General features: G+C 50.0%; 1 long non-coding RNA gene across 1 annotated transcript; it reads right to left on the reverse strand.

Moving 5' to 3' along the window:
* Window positions 1-7,281: 7,281 nt before the first annotated feature.
* Window positions 7,282-8,707, reverse strand: LOC115403109 (uncharacterized). The gene is made up of 3 exons (XR_003933184.1): window positions 7,906-8,707; window positions 7,725-7,837; window positions 7,282-7,635 (listed from the first exon to the last, which is right to left on the reverse strand). It is a non-coding gene; the product is annotated as an uncharacterized LOC115403109 (long non-coding RNA).
* Between the last annotated feature and the right edge of the window lie 546 nt (window positions 8,708-9,253).

Here is a 9,253-nt window from a genome sequence, read left to right on the forward strand (position 1 = left end):
AAACCAAAAAAACAAGGGCCCGCAGGTTCAAAGGATTCACTGGGACGGGAGACATGAGTTCAAATTAAAACAAACTTTATTAAATTCCTAATGTTAAAATCAACAGACTAACTCAAAATAAATGGGGTTTGAGGCCTGCCAAACAAAACCAAACTGGACAGGGCTGGGGCTTACCACGACAGCGGTAACAGAAAGGGGGAGGATCCAAAAACACACAGCACCCGTGACACAGCAAACCAAAAAGTGAAAACGGAACCACCACCAGGGAACCGCTGCCGCTCTGGGGCCCCCAGCACCTGTCAAAAGAAAAGAAAATCAACAATTAAACTCACAAAATGATGGCAGCCCTCATACCCCGAAACCAAAAACCCAATACCTAAATATTCAAACGAAAAGAGGAACAAAGTAATTCATACGAAATGAAAAAAACAGAAATCATTACAAAATAACAAGAACCAAAGAGATAGAACAGGAAACAATAGAGCAACGTAATCACTATTAAACGCAATCGAACAGAAGAAGGAAAAAAAGAAGAAAATCAGAAAGAAAAGTGCGTCTGCATTTCTAAAAATGCCCGAGCACGGCGCATGCCCAAGCTCCTAGGCTCGATGCAGGAGAGCCACACTTCTCAAGGAGCCTGGGTGGTCCATCAGGCCCTAGGGCAGCAGGGTGTACTGAGGAGGCCGTGGTGCGACGAGCAGGTGTCAAGCACATCCAAAGAAGGAGAGCCAAAACAGCAGTAAAGCCTGGGGTCAACTGCAGCCGATGACTGCACCACTGTAAAACAAACCATGAAATCACACCAAAATAATGAAATTAATCTAAACAATAAATCATTGTTCCCTACTGAGGAGGGATTGGCACACCTGGCAGCATGAAGGAGAGCATACACAGCCCGATACAGCAGTGGCGGCGGCTGCAGGAAACACACCGCTCCCACACAGACTCCAGGGCAGTCCAGCTCCCAGTCAATTCACAGCTGTGAAACGCAGGGCTGGGGTAAATACACTGCTCTAAGCGGACTAAAGAGAAACAGGACATGCGTACCTTTGTGGGAGGCCAAACACTATCCTGCACAGACACGCTGTTAGGACAGCAGCCACATGTCTGTCAGTCCCATGAAGGAGGAAGAGGAAGAGGAAGGGCGGAGCAGGGATATTTATAGACGCCCAGTAATTAGAAGCCACACTGCCTCAAGTGGAGGGGAGTGCAACTCCCCACCATGCCACATCTACCCCCGGAGTTTGTGTCGTCGTCCCGACGACTGACCAAGGGAAAGGGGCTAACACCAGGGTCTGAACACAGCTGTCTGTGCATTGGACGCAGATGGCTGAGGGCCATCTGGTACACGATCTGCCTGCCCTGCAGACCGGGGAAGATGGTGCACATTGGGATGTCGACCAGCAGTAGAGCGACCAGTCCGGCGCAAGGTCTGCCGATTGGGCCCAGGTTGAGCATCCAGCAGAGGAGGCTGAGCCCACTCGGCTGTGTCTGCCTGTGCGCCAGATGCACAGTCCACAGCCTGAGGCTCCAAGGCGACAACAGGTGAAATGGCAGAAGCGGGCGCAACACTAGGAGCTGCTCTGGTAGGTGACAGGGGGTTTCCTCGCACCAGGAGCCATAGATCTTCCTCAGCGGACTCACTGTCCGACTGGACTGGTGCAGGTGGAGGCAGGACCCGGGAAGGGTCAGCCGGGGGTCCTGACCTGACCTGGGGCTTGATCATGTCTCGGTGGACCTGGCGCACTCTCTGGAGGTCATCCACTGGGGCAACAGAATAAACAGGCCCTTCCACAGGTGCCCGCACAATTTGGTAGACCGCAGAGTTCCAGACATCCTGGATCTTATGACGACCTCTGACACCATGATCCCGCAGGTAGACCAGCTGGCCAACACTCAGTGGGGCATCACGAACGCGTTGGTCATGTCGCTCCTTCCGGCGACTAGCAGCAGCAGACAAGCGTTCGTGAGCACCCTCAAAGGCTAACCTTAACCTGGCCTGATGCTCAGCCACCCAGTCTTGGACCTCTCCTGGAACTGGATCACGAACGCGACCTAGGAGAAAGTCTACAGGGAGCCGCGGCTCACGTCCAAACATCAGGAAAAAGGGGGACTCCCCAGTGCCCTGATGCGGGGTGGAGTTGTAACAGAACAGAACCTGTGGAAGACAAGAAGCCCAGTCACGCTTCCGTGAAGTCGGGAGTGTGCGCAGGAGGTTGTGGAGCGTTCTGTTAAACCTTTCACATTGCCCATTGCCTGCAGGATGATAGGGTGTGGTGCGGGATTTTGAAACCTCGTACAGGCTACAGAGATGCTGAATAATGGAATTCTCAAAGCTCTTCCCCTGGTCTGAGTGAATACGACTAGGAACCCCCAGTCTAAAGAACCACTCCTTGACCAATACCTGGGCTACAGTGGAAGCCCGTTGGTCTCGAGTGGGGACGGCCACAGTGTACTTGCTGAAGACGTCGGTCAACACCAGGACGTTTTCCAAGCCATTTCGAGATGGTTCCAAGACTGTAAAGTCCATGGCCACAATTTCATTGGGCCTGGACGCCAGTAAATGACCCATAAAGCTGTGAGGCACCAGGTCCGAGTCTTTTGCAACTTGGCAACGCTCACACCCCTGGACCCACTGTTTTATATCAGTGGTCATGTTGGGCCAGTAGCAGCGTTCCCGAACCAACTCAGAGGTCCTCTCGATGCCTTGATGGCCATGTTCATCATGGAGCTGCCTCAGGGTTTCCTCCTTAAGGACAGCAGGTAGGAGCAGCTGAAGACCTTCTTCACCCCCATCTGGGTGGAAGAATCGACGGTAGAGAACCCCCTCCTTCTCCACCAAGCGGTCCCACTGACGCAACAGTGCTACCGCTGGTCTTGAAAGCTGCTGGCGTTCAGCTCGGGAGGGCTGGGCACGTCTCCTCCAAAACACCAGGACCGCCGCCAGAAGGGGGTCAGTTTCCTGCAAAGAGCAAAGGTCAGAGGGAGAATGCCCTGGGAGGACGGATACCAGGGACTGGGTTACCCCAGTGGGAGGGGCAAGTTGCAAAGTCTGTTGGAGGGCCACAGGGACAGATGTTCCAGGCACAGCGTGTTCAACTGAAGTCGCACCAGAGGTGTACTGCCGGGAAAGGGCATCAGCATTCCTGTTACTTCGGCCTGACCGGTACTTGACTTCAAAATCAAATGCTGCAAGCTGAGCAGCCCACCGATGTTCTGTGGCCCCGAGCTTAGCGGTGTGGAGGTAGCTCAACGGGTTATTATCTGTAAAGACAATGCACTTGTGTCCCAGTAAATACTCCCTGAACTTCTCCGTCATGGCCCACTTAAGAGCCAGGAATTCAAGTTTCATGGAGCTGTAATTCTCCATGTTGCGCTCGGTGGGTCGGAGGCCCCGGCTAGCATATGCCACTGGGCGTACCCCATCCTCCAAGTCCTGGGAAAGGACTGCCCCAAGGCCGCTGTAGCTAGCGTCAACCTCCAATATAAAGGGACGGGAGAAGTCGGCATAGGCTAAAACCGGGGCTGAGACCAGTCGCGCCTTAATGGCCTCAAAACTCTCCTCACACTGAGAGGTCCAGGAGGCACCCAGGTGCTTCCCTGAGCCCTTTTTGGATTTCGTACCCACCAGCTCAGCAACCAGCTTATGGAGGGGGCCAGCCAGGTGGGCAAATCCCTCCACAAAACGCCGATAGTAGCTGGCAAAGCCCAGAAAGGAGCGTAGCTCTGAAACATTCTGGGGGCGCTGCCACTGGGCCACAGCCTTGATCTTGTCCGGATCGGTGGACACTCCCTGGCTAGAGATCACATGGCCCAAGTATTTCACTTCTTTCTGAAAGAAAGAGCACTTCTCAAGCTTTGCCTTCAGTCCCTCTTTCTGAAGACGACCCAGAACAACTTCGAGCCTCTGCAGATGCTGTGAGACAGAGGAAGAAAACACAACAATGTCATCCAGATACAAAAGGAGGGACTGGCATTGTTGATCCCCAAACATCCTCTGCATCAGGCGCTGGAAGGTGCTTGGTGCATTGCATAACCCAAACGGCATCCTGTTCCACTCGAACAAGCCGAAGGGTGTGCAGAATGCAGTCTTGGGCTTGTCCTGTTCGGTGACTGGGACCTGGTTGTACCCACTAGCCAAATCGATCGTAGAAAACCAGCGGGCCCCGGAGAGTGCATCTAAACTCTCCTCAATACGGGGAAGGGGAAATGCATCCTTCCTGGTCTTCTGATTGAGGAGCCTGTAGTCAACACACAACCGCAGGGTTCCATCTTTCTTTCGAACCAGGACAATAGGGGAGGCATATGGACTGCTGCTTTCCCTGATCACCTGGGACTCAAGGAGCTGACTGATATGGGCCCTCACTTCCTCATACTCGGATGGAGGGATTCTTCGGTATCGCTGTCTGAGGGGGATATCATCAAGAAGAGGGATGTCGTGAGAGATGAGGTTAGTACAGCCTAAATCGCCCTCATGAGCAGAGAAGACTGAACTATATTTTTGAAAAAGGGTTCTCACCTCAGACTGCTGTCCCTCACTTAATGCCGACAAATCCAATGCCTCCACCATGTCCAGGACAGGATCAGACACCACCTGGGAGGATACCATGGCAGTGGACGACGTCAACTCAGTGACCCCCGCCGGGAGACTAATGACCTGTGCACTACTTAAAGTGCCGAGACTGGTGCGTGGGTAGAGAAGGACCTCCGTAGTTCCCACATTGACCACAGGGACATAAGCGGTACCCCTGACCACCTGAATCAGGCTCGGAGATGCCAATAACCCTGCTGGTAGGCCTGACTCAGCGGGTTCAAACAGGGCATCCCGACCAGCAAACTGCTCCGGGCACGTACAAGTCACCAGTCTCATGAACCCACCAGGTATGCGCACCACACGTCTTCCCTGGACCTTGACGGTACCACTAAGGGTTATCTGAGCCTGGCCTGCAACCTCGTGACACTGTTGGAGGGCCTCACGGACTGGGCGGGGAACATCTAATAACAGTGGGGCATCAAACAGAGAATCACCATACTCGCCAAAGAGTTCTTTGTAACAACGGCGGATGATATTCATCCCAAGGATCCCTGGGGATGAAGACACTGGGGCTGGGGGGTCCCTAACCACCAAAATACCACAACGGGGGATAACCTTGCCACACAGTTCCACATCTAGCTCCAGGTAACCCATGTAGGGTATAGCGAGCCCATTAGCCGCTCGCAGCTGCAGCCAGTGACAACACTGGAGGCGGTCATGGCCCCAAGGGGCAAACTGCTCCATAAAGAACTGCTCAGTTATGGTGGAAACCATGGACCCAGTGTCCACCAGACAAGAAACGGAAACTCCCCCTATCGAGACATCAATCTTTGGACAGGAAGACATCAGATCAACAGCCTTACCATCTATGGAGCCTGCAAATTCCCCCACTGGGCCATGGCTCAGTGACTCAGCGGGTTTCAGTTTTCCGGCTGCTGAGTGGACGAGGCAGGTCTGGAGGGGCTGGAGACTAGTCCTGTAACAGAGTGGGCACGAGCGTGGGAAGAGACGCGTTCACCATCACACTCACGAGCAAAATGTCCCGGTTGCTGACACCGGCGACAAATCACAGGGTTATTACGTGTCATCCGACCTTGGGGTCGAGGGGCCTGCAAGGCATCTACTGTGCGGGTAAGGGTGTTAAGCTGCTCTTGTTGTTTCTTCAGAAGGTCCATCAGCTCAGTTAAGCTAGGACCCTGGGAAGCAGCTACAGGAGGTGAAACGGAACCACCCTGAACTCTGAACTGAAGACCATGTGTAGATGGTAGAGAGTAACTCCGGCCACGCGAACCGCCAGGAAGACCCTCTCGCTCCCATCTAATAGCCTCCATACGCACCTCCAGCAACGAAGCGGTGGGCTGACGCCGGACCATCTGCTTCAGTTCCCGGCGCAAGGAACTGTCGAGGACATGTTCCACAAACTGGTCTCGAAGTAAAACTTCAGAGTTTGGCATCCCATCAGGTGCACACTGCTTAATGTTCTGCATTAAGGCCAGCAAGGCTAATGAAAACTCCTGCAAGGTCTCACCTTCCTGTTGTTGCCTTGCAAAGAAAGCCTGCTGTAGAGTGACATAAGAGTGCGTGTGGCCGTACAACTCCCGCAAGATGGAAAAAATGCGGGCCGGGTCGTCACGCTCCACCCTCGGTCGAAACCTTATCTCCTCCCGTGCCTCCCCCTCCAAATGGTCAACAATGAAAAGGGCCTGATCAGCAACAGAAAGGTGGCGAGTTCGCACGCATGCCTGTATCTCTTCAATCCACTCAGCTACACCTATACCTGATCTACCGTTAAACATGGGACACCTGCGATCCCTTGGTATAACCACCAGCCGCTCCGCCACAACAGCAGGTGAACTACCAGCTGGATTTGCGGAGGCTGACGCTGCCCCATTGGGGTCCGAGTGAGACGCAGCACGCTCCCCACGCAGACGCTCGTTGTCCGCCTTCAGCTGCTGCACAAGCTCTCGGAGCTGCTGCACTTCCTCCTCCATACCGACAGACAACCCCACCTCAATTAGGTGCCTCTAACAGAACAATAACCAAAAAAAATGACAATGGTTAAATGAATGGGTGATCCTCCAAGGCAGTGCTGCTGTTTTGGCTCCAACACAAATCAGACAATGATTAAAACACAATTAAGACTTTTAAATATAAATACATATATTTTAAAGTTGAAATCACGTCTCCGTCCTTTAATTGTGAATCCTGCCGACAACGCCAGAATGTGGCAGAATGAATGGGGGGGATAACCAAAACTCAACCAAATCAAAGACAACGCCACCTGGGGGCTTGCACCCCAGGATCTCAAATGCTAAACCAAATTAAACCAAAAAAACAAGGGCCCGCAGGTTCAAAGGATTCACTGGGACGGGAGACATGAGTTCAAATTAAAACAAACTTTATTAAATTCCTAATGTTAAAATCAACAGACTAACTCAAAATAAATGGGGTTTGAGGCCTGCCAAACAAAACCAAACTGGACAGGGCTGGGGCTTACCACGACAGCGGTAACAGAAAGGGGGAGGATCCAAAAACACACAGCACCCGTGACACAGCAAACCAAAAAGTGAAAACGGAACCACCACCAGGGAACCGCTGCCGCTCTGGGGCCCCCAGCACCTGTCAAAAGAAAAGAAAATCAACAATTAAACTCACAAAATGATGGCAGCCCTCATACCCCGAAACCAAAAACCCAATACCTAAATATTCAAACGAAAAGAGGAACAAAGTAATTCATACGAAATGAAAAAAAACAGAAATCATTACAAAATAACAAGAACCAAAGAGATAGAACAGGAAACAATAGAGCAACGTAATCACTATTAAACGCAATCGAACAGAAGAAGGAAAAAAAGAAGAAAATCAGAAAGAAAAGTGCGTCTGCATTTCTAAAAATGCCCGAGCACGGCGCATGCCCAAGCTCCTAGGCTCGATGCAGGAGAGCCACACTTCTCAAGGAGCCTGGGTGGTCCATCAGGCCCTAGGGCAGCAGGGTGTACTGAGGAGGCCGTGGTGCGACGAGCAGGTGTCAAGCACATCCAAAGAAGGAGAGCCAAAACAGCAGTAAAGCCTGGGGTCAACTGCAGCCGATGACTGCACCACTGTAAAACAAACCATGAAATCACACCAAAATAATGAAATTAATCTAAACAATAAATCATTGTTCCCTACTGAGGAGGGATTGGCACACCTGGCAGCATGAAGGAGAGCATACACAGCCCGATACAGCAGTGGCGGCGGCTGCAGGAAACACACCGCTCCCACACAGACTCCAGGGCAGTCCAGCTCCCAGTCAATTCACAGCTGTGAAACGCAGGGCTGGGGTAAATACACTGCTCTAAGCGGACTAAAGAGAAACAGGACATGCGTACCTTTGTGGGAGGCCAAACACTATCCTGCACAGACACGCTGTTAGGACAGCAGCCACATGTCTGTCAGTCCCATGAAGGAGGAAGAGGAAGAGGAAGGGCGGAGCAGGGATATTTATAGACGCCCAGTAATTAGAAGCCACACTGCCTCAAGTGGAGGGGAGTGCAACTCCCCACCATGCCACACATATTTTACTTATGTAATAGAAGTATGGGGCAACAATTATAAGAGTGCACTACACCCACTGGTAAGACTTCAAAAGCGTGCACTACGAATCATCCATAAGACGGATTATTTGGAACACACAAATACACTCTTCTTGCAGGCCAAAACACTAAAATTTTTAGATTTGGTGAATTTCTACACAGCTCAATTGTTATTCAAAGGCATTAAAAATGTTCTTCCAGCCAACATACAAGGCTTATTTATGGAGAGGGAAGGTGATGGCTACAATCTGAGGGGAAGTGGTAAACTAGTACCACCAGCTATAAGAACTGCAAGAAGAAGCATGTGTGTGTCAGTTTGTGGGGTTCGTCTGTGGAACAGCTTAGGATGGAGTCTAAAACAAAGTTCGAACATTCACCAATTTAAGGCTAAGTATAAGGAAAGTATATTATTGCAGTACAGTGAAGGATGAAAATTCTTATTATAATTTTTGTTAGAGAATAAAGACTATACATTACATTTCATTACATCGGGGAAAATTCATTCTAACTTAGTTAGCACCATTATTGGTATTAAGCAACCACTGATTAGAGATGGTATGTACTGGTGGTGGGATTAAATAAGTATCTACTTCTTCCCACTCCCTTTCGAACGTTTAAGTTGTTAACTACTGTGTACATATGTACTATGTTTATTTTTATTATTATTATTATTATTATTATTATTATTATTATTATTATTATTGTTTTGGTATGCAAAATTGTACTTTAAGTTTACTTGTTTCCTGTGGAACTTCAATTGACAACCGAGTTCGAAATAAAAAGATTGATTGATTGATTGATTGATTGATTGATTGAACTATGGGAACAGAAGTAAACTCCAGGCACATACTGGTAATACAAGTTCATTTTGTAAAATAAAAATGACTTTTCTATCTGCTGATATTGAGCCAAACATCTGATTCAAAACCAGTTTTAAATGTTTAAAGAGCTGTAAACATCTGTAATTGACAGTACAGACGGATTAATAGTTGTTTTGTTTGTTTCCATGGAGTCACAGTTTTGAATAAAGGTTTTAGTTTCAGAGAAAGAAATGTGCCACATTGCAGAAGAGTGAATGTTTACTGAGTGACTCACCCGAGCCAGATGGACCCCTGCTGTTCCTCCATTCACCTCCATCAGTGTC

This window comes from Salarias fasciatus, chromosome 16, assembly GCF_902148845.1.
Source record: "Salarias fasciatus chromosome 16, fSalaFa1.1, whole genome shotgun sequence".
NCBI lineage: Eukaryota > Metazoa > Chordata > Actinopteri > Blenniiformes > Blenniidae > Salarias > Salarias fasciatus.